Raw genomic sequence first — 13,259 nt, 5'->3', positions numbered from 1 at the left:
GGCTGGCTGACACATCTTAAAAAATACAAGGAAAAAGCTTTTTTTCTTTCATTAGCAAAGCTCCTTTGGGGCCCAGAATAGCTAAGCTGAGGAAGAAGTGGCTGGTATTACTTGTTTGTTCTTGGTCCTGATCTTGCCTGCCCTTGTAATCCTACCTGCCACACACTCCTGTTGTCTTTGCATATTTAACCAGCACGTCTGTTCTGATTGGAGTCCTATTCCTGCAGTTCCACATCCTTCTCCTTGGCACTTTGGCATTAGGTTCCAGGAGCTGGACCTGAGCACAGAGGCTTTCTTCTACTTGAACTCGACAAAGGAGCAAGAGTGGCTGACAGCTGTGGAAAAGGCTTTGCGTTCCAAATCCAAGTACAAGAAAGTAAGTCCAACCCCACTCATTTCTTCAGCAGCCAGACAGCTGTCAGGAGCTGGAGTGAGGAGGAGGAGGAGGAGGAGGAGGAGGAGGAGGAGGAGGAGGAGGTCAGCAATGAAAAACACCTGGTGTCAGTGGTGTTTTATTCAAAAGAAGCCAACATTCTTTATTCAAAGAAACCCAAACCGTGCAGGCCTCGTGATCACAGAAACCTTTCCCAACAGGTCTTGCCCCAGTGAGGTAGTTGTGAAGGCTGAAGGTTGCTACCCTCCTACCACTCTCTGAAGTCTCCTCCTCCCCCTGGTCCTTCCCAAGCAACCTGAGACTCTGACACCTTGCCTGTCTTTGCTTCCTCCTCTTAATTTATCTGTGTTCTGGGAGACCAGCAGGGAGGGGAGCTGATCGCAGCAGGATGGGGAGACCCCCTGGCTTCTTCAGCAGCCTGCCTGATCTCTGCCTCTTGACCCCCGCCTCCAGCCTCCACTTCTGCCTCGGATTCTGGGCTGCTGTTTGCCACAGAATCTTCCTGCCCTCCTGCCTCTTCAGTTTCCAACACCTCCTCTTGCTCACAGTCTGCTCCCTCTTCTCCCTCGGACGACTCAGCGTCACCGTCCCCCCACCAGTTCCCTGGCTCTGAGTCTTCTTCCCTTGGGGGATCCCCAGTTGGTGCCACCTGCCACTCCTATCTGCATCCAGCCGGCCCAGGACAGCAAGCAATGAACAGAGCTGGTAGACATCCCAGTACCTTGCATCTTCTAGGTGCAGCTGGTGCGTCTAGTCAGAATGATGTTGCTCATCTTTGTCAGGAAGGACCAGCTCAGCCGCATCAAGGAAGTGATGAGGGAGACAGTGGGCACAGGCATCATGGGGAAGATGGGGAGTAGACCCTGACAGCGGAATTCCCTACGTCAATCTTTCTGTCTTTCTATCTGTTTTTCTAATCTCTGCCAACCAGTTCCCCCCTCTTTCCTGCTTGCTCACTAACAGCCATCTTTGCTCCGCCCCTGCAGGGTAACAAGGGGTGTGTGGCCGTGAGGCTTGTCTGCAACAATACCAGCTTCTGCATGGTCAATTCCCACCTTGCTGCCCACGTGGAAGACTTTGAGCGCCAAAACCAGGATTACAAGGATACCTGTGCCCAGATAATAATAATAATAATTAATAATAATTTTTATTTATACCCCGCCCTCCCCAGCCAAGGGCAGGCTTAGGACGGCTAACAAGCAATAATTAAAACAAGTTGAATGAATACAACTTAAAAACAAAATTAAAATACAGCATTAAAATATTGAAACATTAAAATGCAGCCTCATCACAGGAGGAGAAAGGAAAAAGGAAGAGGGGGAGGGAATCAAATTGGCTCCAAGCCAAAGGCCAGGCGGAACAACTCTGTCTTACAGGCCCTGCAGAAAGAAATCAGATCCCGCAGGGCCCTGGTCTCATGAGACAGAGCGTTCCACCAAGCCGGAGCCAGTGTTGAAAAGGCCCTGTCTCTGGTTGAAGCTAATCTGACTTCCTTAGGGCCCGGGACCACTAGGGTGTTGCTATTTATGGACCTTAAGGTCCTCCGTGGGGCATACCGGGAGAGGCAGTCCTGTAGGTCTTAAGCCGTGAAGGGCTTTAAAGGTCAAAACCAGCACCTTAAATCTGACCCTGTACTCCACTGGGAGCCAGTGCAGCTAGAAAAGCACTGGGTGAATATGCTCCCATGGCAGAGACACCGTGAGGAGCCTCACTGCAGCATTCTGCACCCGCTGGAGTTTCTGGGACAACTTCAAGGGCAGCCCCACGTAGAGCGAATTACAGTAGTCAAGCCTGGAGGTGACCGTTGCATGGATCACTGTGGCCAGGTCAGGGCAGGAAAGGTAAGGGACCAACTGCTTGATGCGGAGAAGGTGGAAAAATGTCGCCTTGGCTGTTGCTGTAACCTGCGCCTCCATGGAAAGGGAGGCGTCAAGGATTACACCCAAACTCTTAACGGAAGGCAATGGCACTAATTGGGCCCCCGCAAGAGAAGGGAGTTGGTCCCTCATCCCCATGCCATCCCAACCCAGCCATAGGACCTCTGTCTTCAAAGGATTTAGTTTCAATCGGCTCCCACGAAACCATCCAGCCACAGCTTCCAAGCATCTGGTCAGTGTGTTTGGGGCCGAGTCGGTGTGGCCATCCATTAGCAGATAGAGCTGAGTGTCATCAGCATATTGGTGACAGCCCAGCCCAAAGCTCTGGATAATCTGGGCAAGGGGGCGCATAAAGATGTTAAAAAGCATCGGAGAGAGGATTGCGCCCTGCGGCACTCCACACACCAAGGAGTGGCACGACGACATCTCCCTCCCTAGCACCACCCTCTGTCCCCGACCAGAGATAAAAGAGCACAGCTATGCCCTGTATCCCCACGTCGACAAGGCGGTGGTCCAGATGATCATGATTGACCATGTCAAAGGCTGCTGACAAATCTAAAAGAATCAGCAGTCCTGACCTGCCTCGATCCAGTTGTCTACGGAGATCATCTGTTAGGGCAACCAGAGCCGTCTCGGTCCTGAAACCAGGACGGAACCCAGACTGAAATGGACCTAAAGCCGATGTTTCCTCCAGAAACCTACCAAGCTGTTCAGCAACCGCTCTCTCAATTACCTTACCCAGATATGGAAGATTTGAAACTGGCCGGTAATTGGATCTAGTGAAGTTTTTCTTTAAGAGCAGACACACCACTGCTTCCTTCAGTTCCCCTGGGAATGTCCCCGTGCCAAGGGAAAAAATGATAATTTCAACCAGGGGGGTCCGTGCAACATCTGGACACGCCCTAATCAGCCAAGACAGGCACAGATCGAGGAGGCAGGTGGTGGGCCTACCAGCTTGGAGGAATCTATCCACATCAGCAGGGAGTAGCTGATTGAAATGGTCCAACACTGGACCCAAAGACAGTTGAGGGGCCTCCAGTTCAGTCACTGTATCTAAACTGGCAGGGAGGTCATGGTGGAGCAACAGGACTTTCTCCGCAAAAAGCTCGTGAATGCCTCACAGCTGTGGGTCGAATTTGTGCTTAAATTTGCTTGTCCTCCTAAGGACATTATCGACCTAATTATTCTAAAAAGTTGTGCCGGGCGAGAGCTAGCGGATGCAATGGAAGCTTCGAAGTAAGATATCTTAGCAGCTTTCATAACCATCTCATAGGCTTTCATAAGCGTCCTATAAGATGTTCCTGAAGCTCCGTCACGAGTCTGTCATCATACCCGCTCTAGCCGTCTGAGATCCCGCTTCATTTTCCGGAGCGCCTCAGTAAACCAAAGGGCCCGGTTTCAACGGGGTCGCAGATCTCATCGATGGCTGCCAAGAGCCGGTTATTCCAGTCCTCGACAAGGTCATCTAATGAGTCGCCAGGAGGAGCAGGGTCCCGCAAGGCCTGACGGAATCTATCAGGATCCATCAGCCTTCTCGGACGAGCCCAAATAGGCTCGCCACCCGAGCAGGGGAGGAGCGGGAAGTCAATCTTGGCTTTCAGAGCATAGTGATCAGACCATGGCACTTCCACAGGGGGGAGCATGATCACATCTATGCCAGCACCAAAGAGCAGATCCAGCGTGTGGCCTGCTTGATGAGTGGGGCCTAAAGCAAACTGGGAGAGCCCTAGTGTTGCCATGGAAGTCACTAGGTCCAGAGCCTGTGAGGAGGGGGCGGCATCGGCATGGAAGTTGAAGTCTCCCAAAACCAATAGGCTTGGGAACGCCAAGGCCCAGCCCGCCGCCACCTCCAGCAGGTCTGACAGGGTGGCTGCCGGTGCACTGGGTGGTCGGTACACCAGCCAGACAGCCAAGCTCTCCTTGGTGCCCCACACGAGATTGACAGGCTATGTGCAAGTCTAATATGGGGTGTGTGCAGCTAGGCCCCTGCAGCAGGCTGCGGGGAGACTAAGGAAGCCTCCCTTTTTAAAAAGGCGTTCAATCCAGTGCTGAACTGGAAGCGTAACACTGGCCCTCCAAGCTGTCACGGGTGAGGTTTCACTATGTTACGAGACGCCTTAAAATCGAATAAACAAGAAACATGGGGGGAAATATTATGAAACTCACCGCAGCTGATTAAGGCCTGGTGAGATGCTGCTGATTAGCTGGATAGCCCATGTTTTCTACCAACGGAAGATTGGCTGGCATACATTTAAGATACAGGTAGGTAGCCGTATTGGTCTGCCGTAGTCGAAACGAAATAAAAAAATGCCTTCCAGTAGCACCTTAGAGACCAACTAAGTTTGTGATTGGTATGAGCTTTTGTGTGCTCATGTATCTGAAGAAGTGTGCATGCACATGAGAGTGCATACCAAGAACAAACTTAGTTGGTCTCTAAGGTGCTACTGGAAGGCATTTTTTATACATTTAAGAGAAAGTCTTTCACTTAAGAGTTATCAACATAAAACGTTTTAAAGCAATTAGACCTATTAGTACAGCAGCATCCCAAAGTTCAACAGGTCAAGCCATTCATAGTTCCACTATGACTACGTGACAGGGCTGAGAAAGGGAGTCACCGCAACTCAAGTTGACTTCATCATGCGAGGTTCAAGTCTTACATGCTTGCTGCTTGAAACATGGCCCTATGGGTGCAGCTTCCCCACAGCAAAGCGTTTATGAGAAGCAGAGAATTACTTTATCCTCTTCCAACCATTTGAGGAGTGTTTCACATAAATGGCTTAGCTCATCTCGATTGGATTCTGGCCCACGTGGCAACCTCGGTACAGACTCCATTATGAATTGCTCCTTAAGCATATGCCTGGACAGGGAAAGCTGCTCAGATCTAACATGATGGCTGTATTCTCTTCAAGAGAAGACTCGGACCACCAGGAGTTCTTTGTAATAAACCATTTATGCATGCAGCGTTAGAAATGAGCCACAGTGTTGTATAAACCTTGGTCTTTATTAGGGCTACATCAACAGAAAGAGGGGTTTGCCACTAGAAAACAAGTAGATGTGGAACAGACTTCCACCGGTGAGTGGTTGGCTTTGGTTTTTTACAAGGCAAATTGCAAAAAGAAGCTGCAGGTTGTATTATCATAGATGACTATGACTAGCCTAGTCTTGAATAGATGAGTTCACTCAACATCAGTCTTTTCTCAAAGCAGCAACAGAACTAGAACAGAAATGAGATATCGGCACAAAGCAATGTGGCAGCAGCAGACATATCCTCCAAGCTGTTCTTCAAACATCTACAGACCTCAAAAAATGTGAGCTGCAAAAACCTTAAAGCAAAACGAAGCTGAAACAGTACAACTGGACTATAAGGAGGCCAACTGGGGAAAAGTGAAATTGCTAACTGTCATATTGAAAATAAAAAAATCCTTCCAGTAGCACCTTTAAGACCAACTAAGTTAGTTCTTGGTATGAGCTTTCGTGTGCAAGCACACTTCTTCAGATACACAGATGTCATATTGAAGTCATATATACTGTACTTGGTGTGTTCTTTGGAGTTCACTCATGTTTATGAAGGCCACATTAGACTGTGTTCAGGAACACCCATGTCTTCACATATAAATTGGATGATACTCCTTTGGAGTGAGTTTCCTCCTACAAATTGGGCAAAAGTTAGCATACCTAAGAAAATTGCTGACGCACTGACTACAGAAGATGTGGCAACATGTTGTTGACACTATAAGCCGTCCGCTTTGCACAATCTCTGCAAAGCTGTCTATGCAAATTCCACAACTCAAAGTGCCTGAGGATCTTGCAAATTCCCTCCTTCCCACTTCTCTGGGGAGCTTTCTAGTGGCAAGAGCACCACTCTGTGTGTGTCTGCTATCATCATCACCACCACCACTAAATATGAGGCTGTCAGACAATGGTTGAGGTCTGAACTCTCTATTGGGCTGCTGCCCACTCTCTCCAACAAGCACAAGAGAATCGTCTTGCGTAAGATCAACAACTGTAGGTTCTGAAGTTTCGCAAGTGATGCCAACTACTTCCACATCCATACTTCTATCATTAAGGCTGTGTGGCAGGGAGGCGGAGGCGGAGGAGGAGGGGATACAGGGTTCAGAAGCAGTTCCCATCATCATCTTGTCCAGAGTATGAGGAGGTCTTGTGGAGGTGTTGCGACTGCCCCTCTTGCTGTTGCTGTGCTGGGTTGCATTACATTCTGTACTTGTTGAACTCATGATGCACAGGGATGGGAGAGGCACAGGCTGCAGAGTACTTGCTTCCCCCCTTATCTCCGTGTGCTGCTCCCTGCTTAGTCACCAAGCAATTCTGTAATGTGATAATGATGATCATGAATGCTCTCTCTAAAGCAACTTGATGCAACTGGTGATGCTTTGGAGCACCGTGACTTTCTTAGAGTTGTCTCTTTTATAGCAGGTACTCCAAAGCTGGAGCAAGTTCAACATCTTGAGGAGTTAGGGCAGGCTTCCTCAACCTCGGCTCTCCAGATGTTTTTGGCCTACAACTCCCATGATCCCTAGCCAGCAGGACCAGTGGTCAGGGAGGATGGGAATTGTAGTCTCAAAACATTGGATGGACCGAGGTTGAGGAAGCCTGAATTAGGGTGTCTTTCGTGTTACTCTATAGAACTGTATTCACGTGGGAAGAAACAGGATTAGGCTAAGAAGCAGGCACACAAAGATTTGTTTTTTATCTTTCAGCCAAGAGATTAGCTAAAACAATTAGGATTATTACGAGGTGGAGCATCTTCCCCTACCTTGACAGTCCTCTTTATACAAGAGTCTGATAAGGAGAAGGGAAGAACTCATGATGAATGTCTCTTCTTCAAGAAGAACCAGGGCACATAGCCAAGCTGAGGACGATGGGAAATCTTAAATGAAATTCATTGGAGTTGCCTCTACTAGAGCGCACCTCCTATGGCTGCTCTTGCAAGAGGTATTTTCCAGGTATGACACATTCAATGTGTACACCCAACAGGGTGGATAAAAATCAATGATTTAAAAAAGAATAATTAAAACATCTGTTTTTTATTTAAATTGGATTTTTAAAATAAAATGCTTTTGGAGGAAAGATCTTTCTAAAGATAGTTTTCTATTTAAGTTACATTATAGTCCAAAGGCTATTCATCAGGAAAGAAGTATTTGTTTTAAGTCTTTCATGTGTGCTAAAACTCAGTCTAAGTTTTTTGGGGGGGGTTTAACAACAAAAAACCCCACGTTTAACCACATCAGTTAACAAACATGGATACATATGCTATAATGTTATTGTTTTAGTTAAATACGCTATTTAAATTGTTATTAAGGAAATGATTATTTTTCTCCTTCAGCTGTCCACGGAGGCACAGGTCAATTCTGTGTCCAGGGCAGCTGTTTACCAGCTCCATCTGGTACGCAGGATGAGACCCTCCCTGCCTGCAGACTGTCTCGCCAGAGTGGTGCATGCTCTAGTTATCTCGCGCTTGGACTACTGCCATGTGCTCTACGTGGGGCTACCTTTGAAGGTGACTCGGAAACTGCAATTAATCCAGAACGCGGCAGCTAGACTGGTGACTGGGAGTGGCTGCCGAGACCACATAACACCGGTCTTGAAAGACCTATGTCAGGGAACTGCCATCGGAGCCAGGGGGAGAGGGAGGGCTCCAGAGGGATTCCGGAGAGCGTCCCGGGAGGGAGAGAAGCAGCCCATCTTCTGGGGAAGGAAATCAGCGTAGCACCAGTGGAGAAGGGGGGCAGATGGGGGAATCGGCGAGGTGGCTCCATGACTCCTCGCCGGGGACCAGCGGGGAGAGCATGGGTCCTCCGCTGCCCACACCCTCCCTGCACAGAAGGCTTCCGCGCAGGGAGAGTAGGCGGAGACTAGGCGTCAAAGAACTTCTTTGCTGGAAGAAGTTCAAGAAACGCCCACTGACGGATTCTGCCAGCGATTGAGACAGCCATGGGCGAGTGGCTGTCTGGACAGAAAAGGTTCACTCAGGCAACCCAGCCAGGTGTGGCGCCGATTTACGCACGAGCAACCCCTACAACCATTACAACCTACATTGGCTCCCAGTACGTTTCCGAGCACAATTCAAAGTGTTGATGCTGACCTTTAAAGCCCTAAACGGTCTCGGTCCAGTATACCTGAAGGAGCGTCTCCACCCCCATTGTTCTACCCGGACACCTGGGTCCATCTCCAAGGGCCTTCTGGAGGTTCCCTCGCTGCGAGAAGCCAAGTTACAGGGAACCAGGCAGAGGGCCTTCTCGGTGGTGGCACCTGCCCTGTGGAACATGTTGAGCAGATTGATTTATTGCTCAGATAAGCCTGACGTCCGGCACGCTTCCCACCGCGCAGCTCTTGCCGGCCAGGCCTCTGCATTCCAAAGTCCACATTCCGATGCTCTGAGCAAAGCAGAGATCTGCAGCGGCAAGAGAAAGACTGCAAAAAAACCCAGAGCATTCTTCAGTGTGCTTAAATAAAGTCCACTCAGGATCTTAGCAGCTAAAAGCAGTTTTATTTACAGCAGACTATCCATTATCTGTCACAGCGAACAGCATCGTGAAAACACGTCCTCTCTCTTCAAAAGCGAAAGTAGAGAGAAGAACAAAGGCTTGAGGCTCTCGGAAATGACGAACCTCCCCCCTCCCAACAGTAGGCAGGGCGTACACTCTGAGCTGTTTAACCCTGTAAGCTCAGGTTCTCCTCACACCCCCTCTCGCCCTGCGCTACTGTGGGGAAAGTATGTACAGAACTTACCCCCAACTCCAAACCACCACAAAAATCCCCATGACGCTGGAAGCTTAAAGGTTTGGTAAATCCATCGGCCAAGTTACTGTGACTGGCACAGTACTTCAGCCGTATCAAACCTGACTGAACACTCTGACACACATTTTGGAAATGTATGTCCAGATGCTTGGTTCTGGCCTTAAATTGCGCAGATTCAGCCAATTTCAAACAGGGTTGATTGTCTTCCCAAACCGTGATGGGCAAGCTACAATCCCCATAGATCTCTTGCACCAAGCATCTATAGAACTCTAGTTCCCGGCACAAATCTGACAGTGCACTGAATTCAGCCTCAGTAGAAGACAGCGCAATGAGACTTTGCTTCCGGGACTTCCACCCAACTAGTGACTTCCCAAACTTTACCACCAACCCAGACACAGACTTGCGGTCCTGCGAATTCGCCCAGTCACTGTCCGCATAGCATGTGAGCTTCGCCTCACCTTCAGCTGGCAGCTTAAGACAGAAGTCTTTGGTATGCTGCAGGTAGCGCAGTACCCGCTTGATACCGTGCCAAGCACTCACACTGGGCTTTGACGCTTCCCTACTTAGCAGGTTGGTAGCAAAGGCAATGTCTGGTCTGCTCCATTGGGACAGATACAACAGACTACCTAGAGCTGACTGAAAGAGCTCAGCATTCTCAAACTCAGCACTTTCTGCTTGCTGGCTATCTTTCACGAAGTTCGTCTCCATGGGTGTCCGAACTCCTGCACAATCGGACATTCTGAACTTCTCAAGCAACTGCTCAATCTTGCCTTTCTGACTGAGCAAGAAGCTACCATCCTCAGTTCTCGCTATCTGGACGCCTAGGTAGATCTTTACTGCACCCAGGTTCTTGAGCTGAAACCGTTTCCCAAGCTCTTTGGCAAACTTCTGCACCTGTTTGTCTGCCTTTCCAACATGGATGATGTCATCAACGTAAAATAACACCAGTTCCTGTGAGTCTCCTGATCCTCTAAGGAACAGGCAACTGTCAGCAAGACTCTTCCTGAAACCTAGCTTCTCCAAAGCTTCATTCAGGCACAAGTTCCAATTCCTGGCCGACTGCTTCAGGCCATAAATTGACTTGTGAAGTTTCCACACAGTACCTTGCTCATTGCCCTCAAACCCTGGAGGAGGAAGCATGTACAGATCCTCCTGGAGGTCTGAGTTCAAGTAAGCAACATCCACATCAAAGTGATGCACCAGCAAACCTCTTTGTGCAGCAATGGCCAAGACCAAGCGTAGAGATTCACTCCTAGAGGTGGGAGCATAAACCTCCGTATAATGCAACCCCCTGCGCTGCGTGAATCCTCTCGCCACTAATCTGGCCTTATACTGCGGTTCTCCTGTCGCTGTGGGCTTAAGACGGTAAACCCAGCGGCTACCCACGGCCTGTTTGCCCACCGGCAACTTCGTGAGGGAGAACACACCTAGAGACTCCATTGAGCTCATCTCCTTCTGCATCGCCTCATGCCATTTCCTGGCTTCTTCCCGAGGCAGTTTATGAACATCCTCAAAACTCTCGGGTTCACACTGTGCCATTCCGACCCACACGCTAGTGACGGCAAACCTTTCAGGAGGTTTCCCCTTGGTCGTCCGAGTTGAACGGCGCAGCACTACTTCAGGAACCCCCTCTGACCCACTAGGGCCAGCCAGACCGTCCTTGGCATCAGAGAGCTCCCCCTCTGACTTACTGCGCCTTCTGGACTTCTCAGCCGAACCTGTGGGGGAAGATGGAGCACTGCGTTGCTCGATCTTCACAGCCTTGGGAGAAGTTCTCCCCTCTGCCTGCACTGGGTCTGGACTCTGAGCCTCAGTAGCAGGTTCAACCTCTTCCTCTCCTTCATCAGCAGAGTCTAGCAGACTCTCTGACAGGATGTCAGGGTTCCCATGTATCCTTGCCCAGCCACTCTGCTCACAGAATTCAGCACTGTTGCTGAGCAGAATCCTGGACTGATTCCCTGATGTATAAGCAAACCTCCACCCCTTGGTCCCTGGCTCTAACCCACAAAAAATCATCTTTTGGGACTTGGGTTCACCTTTCTTGCGTTTGGCCTTTGGTATGAGGACCCAAGCCTCACAGCCAAAAACGCGGAAGTAGTGCACTTTCGGTTTCTTTCCGTGCAGCAAGAAATACGGTGTGTCACCTACCACTGAATTGAACGACCTGTTCAGAATAAAGTTGGCCGTTCTCCAAGCCTCCCCCCAAAAGCGCTGTGGGAGCCCGGCATCAAACAAAAGCGCTGCGGACATCTCCCCTAGAGTCCTGTTTCTGCGTTCCGCAATCCCATTCTGTTGGGGACTGTGTGGAGAAGTCAACCTGTGTTGAACCCCCTTTTTGCGGAAGAAACTTTGCAGTGCAGACCCGGTGAACTCCCCACCGCGATCGCTCTGAAAGTTTTGCACCCGTGTGGAAAACTGCAGTTCCACAGCCACAATCCAGTCTTTGATTAGCGGCGCAGCTTCATTTTTGTGTCTGAGCGTGAAGACCCAGGAGTTGCGCGTATGGTCATCAATCAGAATCAGCGCAAATTTGGCTCCGCCCATACTGCTCACAGACATCGGACCAGACAAATCTGCATGAATTAACTGAAAAGCCCTAGTGGTCACCCTCTCAGACCTTGGGTATGTGCATGTTTTCACCTTTGCGGACTTGCACGCTCTGCAATCTAGAAACTTGGCACATGATTTCATTTTGCACCCTTGCGTACACTCTGGGATCTTCTTCACTGACCCTCAGGACACGTGTGCCATGCGTCGGTGCCATAAGTGAGCACACGCATCATGAACTGGAACATTGGCACACTGTGCTTGAGCCTCCTCCGTGTCATCTGGACCTGCAAAAGAAGCAACTATCACAAACAACCTGTCTTTACATTCAACACTGACTAGGTGCTGTCCATTCTTAGAAATAGAACACTTATTGTTCTCAAAACACACTCTGTAGTTCTCAGCAAGAAGTGCACTGACAGACAGCAATGCGCAGGACAGTCCTGGAACAACAAAAGCCTGGATTGAATCCTGTAAGAAAGAACAAAACAGTGAGCCAGTCTGCGTGAGTGGGTGTCGAGTCCCATCTGCTAAACAAACAGTCTTCCCAGAAATTACAGAGGTGCAGTTCTCCAGGAATCCTGCAGATGGCACGAGATGATGGGAAGCGCCTGAGTCTATGACAAAAGCCAGCACAGCATCCTGTTGACAACTCTTGACTGCAGTCATAGAGGCTGCCAAATGTTTATGTTCAGTGTCTCTGCCAGCTGCATTCGGCTTGCCTTTCCCACGCTTTGAAGAAGAGCCCTTTATCTGGTTGCTACGGGAGATGGCCTTCGGCTGTTCCTGTGCCTCCACTGGACATTCTCTCACCAGATGGGAGGGGGAGCCACAGCGATAACAGCGACAACGCGTAGCAACAGCTCTCACAGCTCCCTCTCCAGCCATTCCTTTGTTCCCTGCACCTCCACTTTTGGGTGCACAGCCTGGGCCTGCACGCTCCCCAGCACTCTGGTTGTAGGCCTCAACATCACACGGCCCCTCGGAGACAAAGCAGCTACTCCCAGCTGTAACTTCAGGAACATGGCCAGCAGCCCCCTCTGGGCTCTCGGCTTCCTCCCTGCTCTCGGCTTTCTCCCGGCCCTGGGCTCCTGCTGAGCTCTCACACAGACTCCTCAGCACCTGCTAGGCGGCCTGAGCCGACTCAACGCCCTCCAGGTGGGGCAACAGCAAAGCGTCCACGCTTGCTCTCAACATGCAGAGCTCTCTTTGCATTCTCTGCTCTCTATCTTCCAGCAAAACAGCCTCCAGGTCTGCTCCGCCATCTTCAGCAGCAACTGGCATGGGTGGGGCCGGCTCCTTCTGGGCTATATTCCAGAGCCCTGTGGCCAAAAACCACCCCCTTACTCTTCTAACCCAGATATCCCAGGACTGGGTTGTGAGCTTTTCAAACGGGACATCATAAAAGTCCTGGAGCTCAGCCATCTCCTCCCCCAGTGCTCCCATTCGGGCTTTGAAGTACTCACGCGTACCAGCCAGCTTCAAAGGAGAGGCCTCCAGTGGCTCTTTGCAGCACACAGCATTGCAGCCAGTCTCCCTGCTTTCTCCCAGGCAAAGCCTCAAAGCAGGACTTTTTTCTTCCGGCAGCAAAAACAGCAGCTTCTCAGGTTTCTCAGCCTTTTTAAGCACACAGCACTTCAAAGCAGGCTTCCTCTAATTGCAGTAACTGTCTCCCATAACCT

At 50.0% G+C, this 13,259-nt stretch overlaps 1 protein-coding gene, 1 long non-coding RNA gene and 1 pseudogene across 3 annotated transcripts in view; 1 reads left to right on the top strand and 2 right to left on the bottom strand.

Moving 5' to 3' along the window:
- LOC308467831 overlaps positions 1–13,259 on the top strand; it is a 702,857-nt gene that overhangs the window by 410,923 nt on the left and 278,675 nt on the right. The window lies entirely within an intron of this gene.
- The window catches only part of LOC308467645 (inositol polyphosphate 5-phosphatase OCRL-like), a gene marked incomplete at both ends in the record, with an annotated part of 361,324 nt that overhangs the window by 282,455 nt on the left and 65,610 nt on the right, over positions 1–13,259 (bottom strand).
- Positions 5,814–13,259, bottom strand: part of LOC308467768 (E3 ubiquitin-protein ligase RNF4 pseudogene) — a 29,386-nt pseudogene continuing 21,940 nt past the window's right edge. The window contains exon 3 of the transcript in view: positions 5,814–6,597. The product of the transcript in view is annotated as an E3 ubiquitin-protein ligase RNF4 pseudogene (transcript). The remainder of the gene's footprint in view (positions 6,598–13,259) is intronic.

The sequence above is a fragment of the Podarcis pityusensis genome (assembly GCF_964106645.2).
Source record: "Podarcis pityusensis genome assembly, chromosome: W".
NCBI classification, from domain to species: domain Eukaryota; kingdom Metazoa; phylum Chordata; class Lepidosauria; order Squamata; family Lacertidae; genus Podarcis; species Podarcis pityusensis.
The sequence above is the reverse complement of the archived record's forward strand: the minus strand, read 5'-3'. Positions and strand labels throughout refer to the sequence as shown.